Source organism: Capra hircus, chromosome 3 (assembly GCF_001704415.2).
Source record: "Capra hircus breed San Clemente chromosome 3, ASM170441v1, whole genome shotgun sequence".
Taxonomy (NCBI): Eukaryota; Metazoa; Chordata; class Mammalia; order Artiodactyla; family Bovidae; genus Capra; species Capra hircus.
In genome coordinates, this window is record NC_030810.1 from 25,537,493 (window position 1) to 25,551,543 (window position 14,051).

The following is a 14,051-nucleotide window of genomic DNA, read 5'->3' on the forward strand; positions in this document are numbered from 1 at the left end:
TACTATCATATAAGAAACGAATCACCAGTCTATGTTTGATACAGGATACAGGATGCTTGGGGCTGGTGCACGGGGATGATCCAGAGAGATGATATGGGGTGGGAGGCCTGAGGGGGGTTCAGGATTAGGAGCTCATGTACACCCGTGGTGGATTCATGTCAATGTATGGCAAAACCAATACAGTATTGTAAAGTAAAATAAAGTAAAAATAAAAATTAAAAAAAAAAACACATAGAAAGCTGTTCATATTCCCAGAAACAATTTTAGTAGTTAGGTGATTTAAGTAGGGGACAGATGATTTTCCCCAAGGCAGGTCCAGCAATCAGTAGATCTACAATCTTTCCTTAAGAGTAACCATGAGAGCAATAAAAATGGGCAAATCAGGCCAGCATAGCTCATTCTTGTGTTCATTCATCAGGGGCTTTCCTGGTGGCTCAGTGTTAAAGAATCCACCTGCCATTGCAGGAGACATGGCTTCGATTCCTGATCCAGAAAGATCCCACATGCCGCAGAGCAACTATTGTGCTCTAGAGCCCAGGAGCCACGACTAACGAAGCTTGTGTACCCTAACCCTAGAGTCTGTGCTAGGGTTACACAGAGAAGCCACTGAAATGAGAAGCCAACACCTGCAAGGATAAAGTAGCCCTTGCATGCTGCAACTAGAGAAAAGCCTTCACAGCAGCGAAGACCCAGCACAGTCAAAAATTAAATAAATAAATAAACAAAATTTTAAAGAATGAAATATAATGGCATTAAACATTACATGAAACAATGGACAGGTTCAAAATTGGGAAAGGAGTACATTACGGCTGTATATTGTCACCCTACTTTTATTTAACTTACATGCAGAGTGCATCATGAGAAATGCTGGGCTGCATGAAGATCAACCTGGAATCAAGATTGCTGGGAGAAATATCAATAACCTCAGATATGCAGATGACACCACTCTAATGGCAGAAAATGAAGAGGAACTAAAGGGCCTTTTAAGGGTGAAAGAAGAGAGTGAAGAAGCTGGCTTAAAATTCAACTTTCAAAAAACTAAGATCATGGCATCCAGTCCTATCACTTCATGGCAAATAGATGGGGAAAAAGTGGAAACAGGGGCAGATTTTATTTTCTTGGGCTCCAAAATCACTGTGGATGGTGACTGCAGCCATCAAATTAAAAAACGCTTGCTCCTTGAAAGGAAAGCTATGAGAAACCTAGGCAGCATATTAAAAAGCAGAGATATCACTCTGCCTGCAAAGGTCCAAATAGTCAAAGCTATGGTTTTTCCAGTAGTCATGTATGGATGTGAGAGTTGGACTATAAAGAAAGCTGAGAGCCCAGTAATTGACGCTTTCGAACTGTGGTGCTGAAGAAGACTCTTGAGAGTCCCTTGGACTGCAAGGAGATCAAACCAGTCAATCCTAAAGGAAATCAGCCCTGAATATTCATTTGAAGGACTGATGCTGAAAGTGAAGCTCCAATGCTTTCGCCACCTAATACAAAGAGATAACTCATTGGTAAAGACTTGGATGCTGGGAAAGATTGAAGGCAAAAGGAGAAGGTGCAGCAGAGGATGAGATAGTTAGATAGCATCACCAACTCTGTGGACGTGAGTTTGAGCAAAGTCCGGGAGATAGTGAAGGAGAGGGAAGGTAGGAGTGCTGCAGCCCATGGGATCGCAAAGAGTTGGACATGACTTAGTGACTGAACGACAAAACATTATAAAATGTAGAAATGACTGTCTTCATAGTACTTTTTTAAAATAGCACTTTAAAGTTAATTTATCATATTTAGAATTTTGAAAATAACCATAAACAGAACAGTATATTCCTAAAATGTCACAGAATTATATAGGATTAATTACCTTACACCAATCTGATGGGCATTCAGTTGATAGTTTATACAGGTATACCTAAAATTCAGTCTCATAGTACTATTACAGTCACAACACTCTTCATCTTTAAATCAACAAAAGATGTCTCAATATCACATTGACACTTACTAGAAACCACTTTTTAGTTCCTATATTCATGTTTAAAGTAATCTCTAAATTGTAAAACATTAATACAGCAAAATATAGTCAAATGCTTTTACAAGACTTGGTATTGCATTTATTTCATTGTAAACCATTTTCTTTTTAAATTAGAAATTGGAGTTAAAATTCTCAAAAGATGTAAATTGGCAGCCAACCTCTCAAACATTAATGTAACATCACAAATTAAAATCTAATAGTTGCATATTTTAAGTTATATTTGAGATTGTCTCATCCATTACATTCGCATTGGTTTTGATAATGATCTGATGTAAACTTTTCACCAATTTCTAAAACAGTTTCTGGTACAGTTTAGTCTGAATAACTTATGATGTTTTAATAGCAGGAAATCCTGTTGCTAAATTTGTTAATATTCATCTACTACTAGGATTTTAATGGTAATTTGCTCTTGTAAACATAAGGTCAAAAGTATTATTTGGGAATGTGTACGCAAAACCAAGTTTGGAAGAAAATGTACCACAGTAAACTCTTAACAGAAATGCAATTCAAGGATTTAGAAATTTATCATTTTAATGACACAAGAAATAAGCATTTCTCCTAAGAAGCCACCTGTAACACATTAAGTATAAATCATAGTTTCTCAAGTGCTGTTTTGGGACCTTTATGTTGCAATTCCAGATGCATAAGTTAGGTTGATTAAGCAAGGGTATTGTAATTGGAGTGAGCAAAAAGAAAGTGATGAAAGGCAGGCCTTAAAATAAGTTAAGGGAGAAACACTTTGGAATTTAAACTTGATATAGAGTAAGTGTGGTGAAAAATAATATAGCATAAAGTAAATAAACTTTAAATTTATAAACATCTATATGGCAGAGGAACATTTGTTTACTGGCCTTATTAGATTTATTGTTTTTAAATCGTGGCTTGGAAAGATTCCCTCTTATTAAAAAATATAACAAAATAGCACCAAAAGTTTGAATTAGATGAAAAACTGTATTTTAACATGTAAGTATCCATATAAAAACTAGAGTTCAGTCTTAACCCTAGAATCTCTTAAAACTTTTGCTAAAATTCTTCATTATTTTTCAACAATACTTTTATAATACTTACAAAGTACCAGTTACTATTCTAAACACTTCATAAATAAGAAATCATTAAATACTTATAATAACCTCATGAGTTAAGTATATTTTCATTTTACAAACAAGGAAACACATTACTTTTAGCTGGGTGAAACCTCCAACAGATTGAACTTCAGCTACTTGTCCAAGGTCACAAAGTTAGTAAGTAGCAGAACCAGACTAAACCCAGACAATCACTCCAAAGACTATGTATGATCCTATCTACAATATGCTATATTATGCTTAATATGAAGTCTTCAGAAGATTAACTGGTATCAGAAAATAGTAAATCATTTTGAATTTTTTTAATTGAATGAAATGTCAATGAATATAAAGGCTAAGGGTATGAACTATTAGGTTGGTGCTCTCCTAGTTAAAAAAGAGTCTGAAATGTAGTACTTGGGTGCAATTTCAAAAACTATAGAATGATCTCAAGTCATTTCCAAAGCAAACCATTCAGTGTCACAATAATCCAAGTCTATGCCCCAATGCTGAAGATTAATGGTTCTATAAAGACGTACAAGACCTTCTAGAACTAACACCAAAAAAGATGTCTTTTTCATCATAGGCGACTGAAACGCAAAAGTAGGAAGTCAAGAGATACCTGGAGTAACAGGCAAGTTTGGTCATGGAGTACAAATGAAGCAGGGCAAAGGCTAACAGAGTTTTGTCAAGAGAATGCACTGGTCATAACAAACACTGTCTTCCAACAAGATGAAAAATTGACTCTACACGTGGACATCACCAGCTGGTCAACACCAAAATCAGATTGATTATATTCTTTGCAGCTAAAGATGGAGAAGCTCTATACAGTGAGCAAAAACAAGACTGGGAGCTGACTGTGGCTCAGATCATGAACTCCTCATTGCCAAATTCAGACTTAAATTGAAGAAAGTAGGGAAAACCTCTAGACCATTCAGGTATGACCTAAGTCAAATCCCTTATGATAATACAGTGGAAGTGACAAATAGATTAAAGGGATTAGATCTGAAGACAGAGTGCCTGAAGAACTATGGATGGAGGTTCATAACATTGTATAGGAGGCGGTGATCAAAACCATCCCCAAGAACAAAAAAGGCAAAATAGTTGTCTGAGGAGGGCCTTACAAATAGCTGAGGAAAGAAGAGAAGCTAAAGGCAAAGGAGAAAAAGAAAGATATATCCATCTGAATGCAGAGTTCCAAAAAATAGCAAAGAGAGGTAAGAAAGACTTAAGTGAACAGTGCAAAGAAACAGAAGAAAACAATAGAATTGGAAAGACTAGAGATCTCTTTAAGAAAATTAAAGATACCAAAGAAACATTTGACATCTCTAATTTGGAAGGACTGATGCTAAAGCTGAAACTCCAATAGTTTGGTCACCTGATGTGAAGAACTGAGTTATTTGAAAAGACCCTGATGCTGGGAAAGATTGAAGGTGGGAGGAGAAGAGAATGACAGAGGATGTGATGGTTGGATGGCATCACTGACTTGATGGACATGAGTTTGAGCAAGCTCTGGGAGTTGGTGATGGACAGGGAAGCCCGGTGTGCTGCAGTATATGGTGTCGCAAAGAGTTGGACACGACTGAGCAACTGAACTGAACTGAAAGGAACGTTTCATGCAAACATGGGCACAATAAAGGACAGAAATGGTATGGACCTCACAGAAGCAGAAGAGATTAGGAAGAAGTGGCAAGAATACACAGAAGAACTATACTGAAAAGGTGAAATGGTCTTAATGACCTGGATAACCACAATGGTGTGATCACTCACCTAGAGCCAGATATCCTGTAGTGTGAAGTCAAGTGGGCCTTAGGAAGCATCATTATGAACAAAGCTAGTGGAATTGATGGAATTCCAGTTGTGCTATTTCAAATTCTAAAAGATGATGCTGTGTAAGTGCTGCATTTAATATGCCAGCAAATTTGGAAAACTCAGCAGTGGCCAAAGGACTGGAATATCAGTTTTCATTCCAATTCCAAAGAAGGGCAATGCCAAAGAATGTTCAATCTACTTCACAATTGCATTTGTTTCACATAGTAGCAAGATAATGCTCAAAATCCTTCAAGCTAGGCTTCAGTAGTATGTGAGCTGAAATTCCAGATGTTCCAGCTGGATTTAGAAAAGGTGGAGGAATCAGAGACCAAACTATCAACATCTATTGGAGCATAGAAAAAGCAAGGGAATTCCAGAAAAACATCTACTTCTGCTTCATTGACTATGCTAAAGCCTTTGACTATGTGGATCATAACAAACTGTGGAAAATTCTTAAAGAGATGAGAATACCAGACCACCTTACTTGCCTCCTGAGAAACCTGTATGTGGGTCAAGAAGCAACAGTTAGATCTGGACATGGAACAATGCACTGGTTCCAAATTGGGAAAGGAGTACATCAAGGCTGCATATTGTCATCCTGTTTATTTAACTTATATGCAGAGAGCATCATGTGAAATGCCAGGCTGCATGAATCTTAAGTTGGAATCAAGATTGCTGGGAGAAATATCAATAATCCCAGGTATATAGATGACACCACCCTTATGGCAGAAAGTAAAGAGGAGCTAAATAGCTTCTTGATGAAGGTGAAAGAGGAGAGAGAAAAAGCTGGCCTAAAACTCAACATTCAAAAAACTAAAATCATGGTGTCTGGTCCCATCACTTCATGGCAAATAGATGGAGAAAAAGTGGAAACAGAGGCAGATTTTATTTCTAGGGGCTCTGAAATCAGTGCAGATGGTGACTGTAGTCATGAAATTAAAAGACATTTGCTCCTTGAAAGAAAAGCTATGACATAGCTAGACAGCATATTAAAAAGCAGAGACATCACTTTGTCAATAAAATCCATATAGTCCAAGCTATGATTTTTCCAGTAGTCATGTATGGGTGTGAGAGTTGGATGATAAAGAAAGCTGAGTGCCAAAGAATTGATGTTTTTAACTGTGTTGTTGGAGAAGACTCTTGAGAGTCTCTTGCACAGCAAGGAGATCAAACCAGTCAATCCTGAAGGAATCAACCCTGAATATTCATCAGAGGCACTGATGCTGAAGCTGAAGCTCCAGTCACTTGGCCACTTGATGTGAAGTATCAGCTTGTTGGAAAAGTCCCTGATGCTAGTAAAGATTGAAGGCAGTAGGAGAAGGGGGCAACAGAGGATGAGATGGCTGGTAGGTAGGCATCATCGACTCAATGGACATGAGTTTGAACAAACTCTGGGAGATAGCGAAGGACAGGAAAGCCTGGCATATCGAAGTTCATAGGGGTCACAAAGAGTCAGACATGACTGAGCAACTGAACAACAACAACAAAAGCAATTATGGTTTCATACTCTGAATTTTAAAATTATTATAACTAGTCTCAAACACATCTTTATTAATTAAAATAGGAACCATTACAATCAACATATTTTGCCAATAAGAAATAAGTTTGTTTATTCTGGTAGCATAAAAATCCATGCTTCAGGATTTGATGAACTCTTGGAAAGCATTTTCTGCATCCTGCTGGTTGTGGAAGCATTTTCCCTACAAAAGTTTTGGAGCTTCGTCTTAGTCCAACCACTGAGAGGGTAATTGCTGGCTATTCAAATAAATTCCACTTTTTGTCACAGATCACTATCTGATTGAGAAATGATTTATTGTTGTTGAGTAGAGTAAGAAAAGAGGACACTTGAAAATGATGACTGTTTTGATTTGTGGTCAGCTCATGAATCACCCTCTTATCCCGCTTTTTCACCTTTCCAATTTGCTTCAAATGCCAATTGACCATAGAATGGTCTATGTTGAAATCTTGGGCAACTTCTCCTGTTTTCGTAAGAAGATCACTTTCGATGATCCTCTCAGTTGGTTGTTGTCAACTTCCAATGGCCAATTACTGTGCTCATCTTCAAGGCTCTCGTCTCCTTTGCAAAACTACTTGAACTACCATGATGCTGTATATTAGTTAGCAGTTCCTGGGCCAAATACATTGTTGATGTTGCAAGTCGTCTCTGCTGCTTTACCATTTTGAAATCGAACAAGAAAATTTCTCAAATTTGCTTTTTGTCTAACATCATTTCCATAGTCTAAAATACATATAAAATAAACAGTAAGTAATAATTCATTAGCAAAATATATAAAGCAAGAAATGCACATTAAAATGATGTATAGCATAATCACATTAATTTAAGAATGTGATATCAAATGGCGAATTTCAACAATGCAAAACCAAGATTACTTTTGAGCCAACCTGATACAGTATATTAAATACTTTAATTACTAATGTAGTTTGTCAACAAATTTTCATAGAGATTTTACTTGATTACTTCCAGTGACAGGGAACTCATATTCAGAAAGACAATTTTATTTTCAAAAATTAAATTTTTACTGAACTGTGTCTACTTTCGTTTTTTTATCCTATATCTAACTTATCTTCTGAAGTCATACAAAATCAATCTTTTGTACAGTTGCTCTTCAAATATTTGTGAAAGAACTAATTATATTCTAATTTCCCCTGACCCAAGCTAAACATTCAATTTCCTTCAAAATTTCTTTTTGTACAAGGTGAAATTTCCTTACATTTCTACTTTTGTCCTCTGGACATGCTCCAATTTGTCTTGTATCATTTAACTTGTAGCAGTACCAAACCAATTTCCATATTTAAGAAGCATTTGGCCATAATAGAGTAACAACATTATATTTCATTGTAAATATTGTTTATATAGATCAATATTGACTTTTTAAAACAGCATTTATAGACTTTACACTAGGTTTATTATAAAATAAAACCTCTAAGATTTTCTTTCACATATGCTTCAGCTAATAAACATAATTTACTTGTACAATTGACTTTTGAACATAAATTCAAAATAATTTAATTTCATGAAATTGGAGATCAGCCTATCAGTCTGTTGAGATCTTTTAAAATCTTGGTTATTCCTTTAAACATTTATCCCTTCTCATTTTTCTCAGTCAAACCTGGTTTGGACACTATCAGTGCTTATTCAACATAGTAATTTATATACCAAACATGAAAGAAACAGAGCTCTACTATTAGCCGTTTAGAAATTTATTTATTAAATAATCTGCTCATCTTATAACAGTTTTAGATATATGGACTTATATTACAATGATAGTACAGAGAGATATACCTCATCCTATCACTAACTTTTAATACCAAAGACTGCCTCCAGTTTAAAACATCTATGATTCTTACTATTGTCTTTGAAAATGAAAGTGAAAAGTGAAAGTTGCTCAGTCGTATACAACTCTTCACAACCCCATAGATTTCTCTGTGAAGTCCATGGAATTCTCCAGGCGTGAATACTGGAGTGGGTAGCCGTTCCCTTCTCCAGGGGATCTTCCCAATGCAGGGATCAAACCCAGGTCTCCCTCATTGCACGCTGATTCTTTACCAGCTGAGCTACCAGGGAAGCCCATTATTGTCTTTAACAAATATTTTTTAAAACTAAAAATTAACTTTATTGCATAATTATCAAGTCAGTATGCCTATGTTATCCACTATCTGTTGTCAAAAGGGATTAGGTGCAGAGAGTATTAGCTGAATTCCAAACAACATATAATGGTTTCCTTCTTCTAATAAAGGTCTATTAATACTTTCAAATGACATTATCCAAAGAAAATAAGAGGTTCTTCTTATTGAACATGGGCTATGTGCAATTATGACTGAAAAAGATTAAAGAACAAAGTATAAGAACCTGAAAATCAATCAATTAATTAAAGTTGTTAAATATGCAAATAAAATCTTAGCATCCAGAAGTATAGGACAATATATGGCAAACAATCTGTAATTATTCCTCTTTACACTGGGTAGCTATTATGCCATTGTAAGCTAGCAATGGAAATGACAACCCACTCCAGTACTCTTGCCTGGAAAATTCCATGGACCGAGGAGCCTGATAGGCTACAGTCCACAGGGTCTCAAAGAGTCAGACATGACTGAGCGACTTCACTTTCACTTTCAAGCTAGCAATAAGTTCTATAATCTCAAAAAAACAGGACTTTTAGAGACAGTACTGTAAATGATGAAAATGTTGAGAAGTAGAAAGTAACAATAAAGGTTAAAGTCCACCTGAAACTATCACAACATTTTAATTGACTATACTCCAATATAAAATAAAAAGGTAAAAAATAATAATAGAGGTTAAACAACTCTATTACTTTAGAGAAAGGACATATACAGAGTTATTTAACAGTGCTCTTAAAGATTAAGGCACTTATCTTTCTCTAGTTGCTTTAGGTATAAGGTTACTTTGTTTATTTGTGATTTTTCTTGTTTCCAGAGCTAATTGTATTGCTATAAACTTCCCTCTTAGAGCTGCTTTTGCTGTGTCTCATTGGTTTTGGATTGTCAAGCTTTCATTTTTCTCTAGGTAACTTTTTATTTCCTCTTTAATTTCTTTAGTAATCCATTGGTTGTTCAGTACCATATTGTTTAGCCTCCACATGTTTGTGTTATTTACATTTTCTTTAAATAGTTGACTTCTAATCTCATAGCATTGTGATCAGAAAACATGCTTGATATGATTTCAGTTTTCTTATATTTATCAAGGCTTGATTTGTGGCCCAAGATGTGATCTATTCCAGGAAATGTTCCATGTGCACTTGACAGGAAAGCGTTTTCTGCTATTTTTGGATGGAATGCTCTACAAATATCAATTAAATTTATCTGGTCTAGTGTATCATTTAAGGCCTGTGTTTCCTTATTGATATTCTGTATGGATAATCTGTCAATTTATGAAAATAGGGTGTTAAAGTATCCTACTATTATTGTATTACTGTTGATCTCTCCTTATATGGCTATTAGTATTTGCCTTATATATTAGGGTGTGCCTATTTGGGGTGCATATATATTTATAATTGTTTACCTTCTTCTTGGATTGATCCCTTGATCATTATGTAGTGTCTTTCTTTGTCTTTTACAACATCTTTAAAGTCTGTTTTGTCTAATATGAATATTTCCACTCCACCTTTCTTTTGATTTTCATTTGCATGGAATCTCTTTTTCCATCCCCTTTCTTTCAGTCTGTTGTGTCCCTAAGTCTGAAGTGGGTCTCTTGTAGGTAGTATATATATGGGTCTTGTTTTTGTATTCTTTCAGCCAGTCTATGTCTTTTGGATGGAACATTTAATCCATACATATAAAGTGATTATCAATATGCATGTTCTTACTGCCATTTTCTTAACTACTTTGGATTTGTTTTTGTAGGTCTTTTTATCTTCCCTTCCTCTTTTGTTCTCTGCTATTGTGATTTGATGACCAATTTTAGTGTTGTGTTTGGATTCATCTTTCGTGTGTGTGTATCTATTGCAGATTTTCAGTTTGCAGTTATCATGAGGATTTGATATAAGGGGCTTCCCTGGTGGCTCAAATGGTAAAGAAACTGCTTTCAATGTGGGAGTTTGGGGTTCAGCTCCTGGGTCAGAAAGCTCCCATGCAGAAGGAAATAGCAATTCACTCCTGAAGAATTCCATGGACAGAGGAGCCTGGCATACTACAGTCCATGTGGTCACAAAGAGTGGGACAAAACTGGACAACTAACACTTTCACTTTGATATAAAAATCTATATATAAACAAGATTGTTTTAAGTTGCTGGGCTCCTAATTTCAAATGCATTTCCAATATCCTGCATTTGCGCTCTCCTCTTCCCACAATGACTGGTTTTGTTATCGTATTTGTGTGCAGATGATTTCCTACTTTTACTCTATGCTTGCCTTTACTTCATTTCTTCATTTACTGGTAAGCTTTTCCATTTGTAATTTTCTTGTTTCTTAAAGTGGCTTTTTCTTTTCTGCTTAGAGAGTTTCCTTTGGCATTTGTTGCAAAGCTAATCTGGTGGTGCTGAATTCTCTTAGCTTTTGCTTGTCTGTAAAGCTTTGGATTTCTCCACCAAATATCAATGAAAGCTTTGATGGGAAGAATATTCTTATTTTAAAAAAATTAATTTATTTTATAATTGAAGGATAATTGCTTTACAAAATACTTTTGTTTTCTGTCAAACATCAACATGAATCAACCATAGGTATAGGAAGAATATTCTTGGTTGTAGGTTCTTCCCTTTCATTGCTTTAAGTATACTGTGCCACTTCCTTCTGGCACACAGCGTTTCCCCTGAGAAATCTTCTGATACCCTTATGGAAGTTCCCTTGTATGTTATTTGTTGCTTTTCCTTTATTGCTTTTAGTATTTTTTTACTTTAATGTTTGTCAACTTGATTACTGTGTGTCTCAGTGTGTTACTCCTTGGGTTTATCATGCCGGGGACTCTCTCTGCTTCCTGGACTTGGCTGACTATTTCCCATGTTAGGGAAGTTTTCAGCTATTATATTTTCAGTTGTGCTCTTTGTCCTTTTTATCTCTCTTTTCTCCTTCAGGGACCCCTATAACACAAATGTTGGTGCATTTAATATTGTCCCATAGGTCTCTTAGACTATCTTCATTTCTTTTCACTCCTTTTTTCTTTATTCTGTCTTGAGGCAGTGATTTCAACCGCTCTGTCTTCCAGGTCCCTTATTTGTTCTTATGCCTCATTTACTCTGCTATTGATTCCTTCTACTATATTTTTCATTTCAGATGTTCTAGTGTTAATTTCTGTTTGTCTGTTCTTTAGTTCTAAGTCTTTGTTAAACATTTCTTGTGTCTTCTCAGTCTGTCCCTCTATTCTTTTTCCAAGATATTGGATCATCTTCATTATCATTACTCTGAATTCTTTTTCTGGTAAATGCCTATCTCCACTTCACTTAGTTATTCCTTTGGGGTTTTATCTTGTTCCTTCATCTGGGACATATTCCTCTGCTGCCACATCTTGTCTACCTTGTGATTACCGTCTCTCTTCCTCAGGATTCAGGGCTGTAGTTCTTTCTTCTTTTGTCTTCTCTCTGATGGAAGAGGCTGCCTAAGAGTCTTTGGCAGGTTTCCTGATGGGAGGGTCTGGATTCTGCTCACTGTTGGGTCTTGTCCCTCTGATGGGTAGGCTCATGTTCAGGAAGCTGCTTATTTGCTAATGGATGGGGCTGTGTTACTATTCTGTTGGTTGTTTGGCCTGAATCATCCCAACACTGGCCTACAGGCTTTTGGATGGGGCTGAGTCTAGGGGATGGTAGCCTACAGAAGGGCTTGCACCAATGAGTAGTTACCAGAGCTACCACTGCCAATGTCTTTTTCCCTTGTAGTGAACCACAGCCATCCCCCACCTTTGTAGGAGACCCTCTAATACTAGTAGTTCTGGCCCAATGTCTTATGAGCTCACTTCTTTTTCCTTTTGGTCCTGATGCACACTAGACCTTGTGTGCACCATCTAAGAGTGGAGTTTCTGTTTCCCTTAGAATTCCTGTGGAATTCCTGCAATTAAACTCCACTGATCTTCAAAGTCAGATTCTCTGGGGGCTCCTCGTCCATTGTCAGACTCTAAGGCTTGGAAGCCTGCTGTGGGGCTCAGGACTTTCACTCCTATAGGAGAACTTCTGTGGTATAACTATTTTCCAGTTTGTGGGTTGCCCACCTGGCAGGTAAGGGACTTGATTTTATCATGATTGTACCCCCTCTTATCGTCTCATTTCACTTTCTTTGTCTTTGGGTGTAGGGTTTCTTTTTTGGTAGGTTCCAGTATGTTTTTGTTGTTGTTTTGTCAATAGTTGTTCAGCAGTTGTGATTTTGGTGTTTTTGTAAGAAGCAGTGAGCTCATGTCCTTCTACTCGGCCATCTTACTGGCAAGTCCTCTAAGACACTCTTTTCAGTGCCCAGAAGCAATTTAGAGATTATTGAAAACATTAAAATCATTTGATATGGTGCATTTAAAATTTTTAAATTTTATGCTGGAGTATAGTTGATTTGATATAGTCAAGGAAATCAATCCTGAAAATTCAATGGAAGGACTGATGTTGAGTTGAAACTCCAATACTTTGGCCACCTGATGCGAAGAACTGACTCATTTGAAAAGACTCTCATACTGGGAAAGATTGAAGGTCGGAGGAGAAGGGGACGACAGAGGATGAGATGATTGGATGGCATCACCAACTCAGTGGACATGAGTTTGAGTAAACTCTGGGAGTTGACAATGGACAGGGAGGCCAGGCGTGCTGCAGTCCATGGCATTGCAAAGAGTCGGACACGACCGAGTGACTGAATTGAACTGAACTGATAGTTGATTTACAATGTTGTGTTTGTTTCAAGTGTTCAGGTTTTAAAGGAACTTCCATATTGTACTTCATAGTAGTTGTACCAATTTACATTCCCAACAGTAGTGTAGGAGTGTTCTCTTTTCTCCACACAAAATAATGCATTTTTGAGGAGAACATAGGATACCTTTTTTTGATTCTAACTCATCAGTCTCTCTAGAGATCAAATTCAGGATGCAATTAATTTGTTTACTTGGAAGCTTATACAAAAATAAAACAAATCTGAAAACAACTTACTGTTGTAAAACATGACTTTTGAATAGCATCTAAAGGGCTAAAATATTTAGTTATAGGTCATTTTAGTCAATTGTTTTATTCTTAGTTTAAATGTATACTACACAGATATCATATCGTGTAGTTTTGGTATAAGAACATGAAGGCTTCTGATAGTCACAGCTAAAGCATAGAGAAAAATGTAAAAACTAAAAAGTACTAATTTGAAAAGGAAGAGACAAAAGTATTATTTGCAGATAGATAATATGATCAAAGAATCTAAGAGAATCAACTGAAGATTTTTAGAAACATGAACAACTTTACTAAGTTAACTGGGTACAAAATAAGTAGGCAAAATTACAAATTTCACTGTATATTATAATAAAACCATTATGATGACAACCATTATGGAAAAATGTTTCTTTAAAAAACCAACCCAAGAATTTCCAGTTATGAACTTGATGAGAAATGTAAGTATTTGAAAAGCATAAGCCTGATGGATATATTGAAAACTGATTCAATGGAAAAACTGTCTTACACAAGCATAGAAAAATGCTATTGGTCCTTTTATTAATTTATGCATTTAATATACTC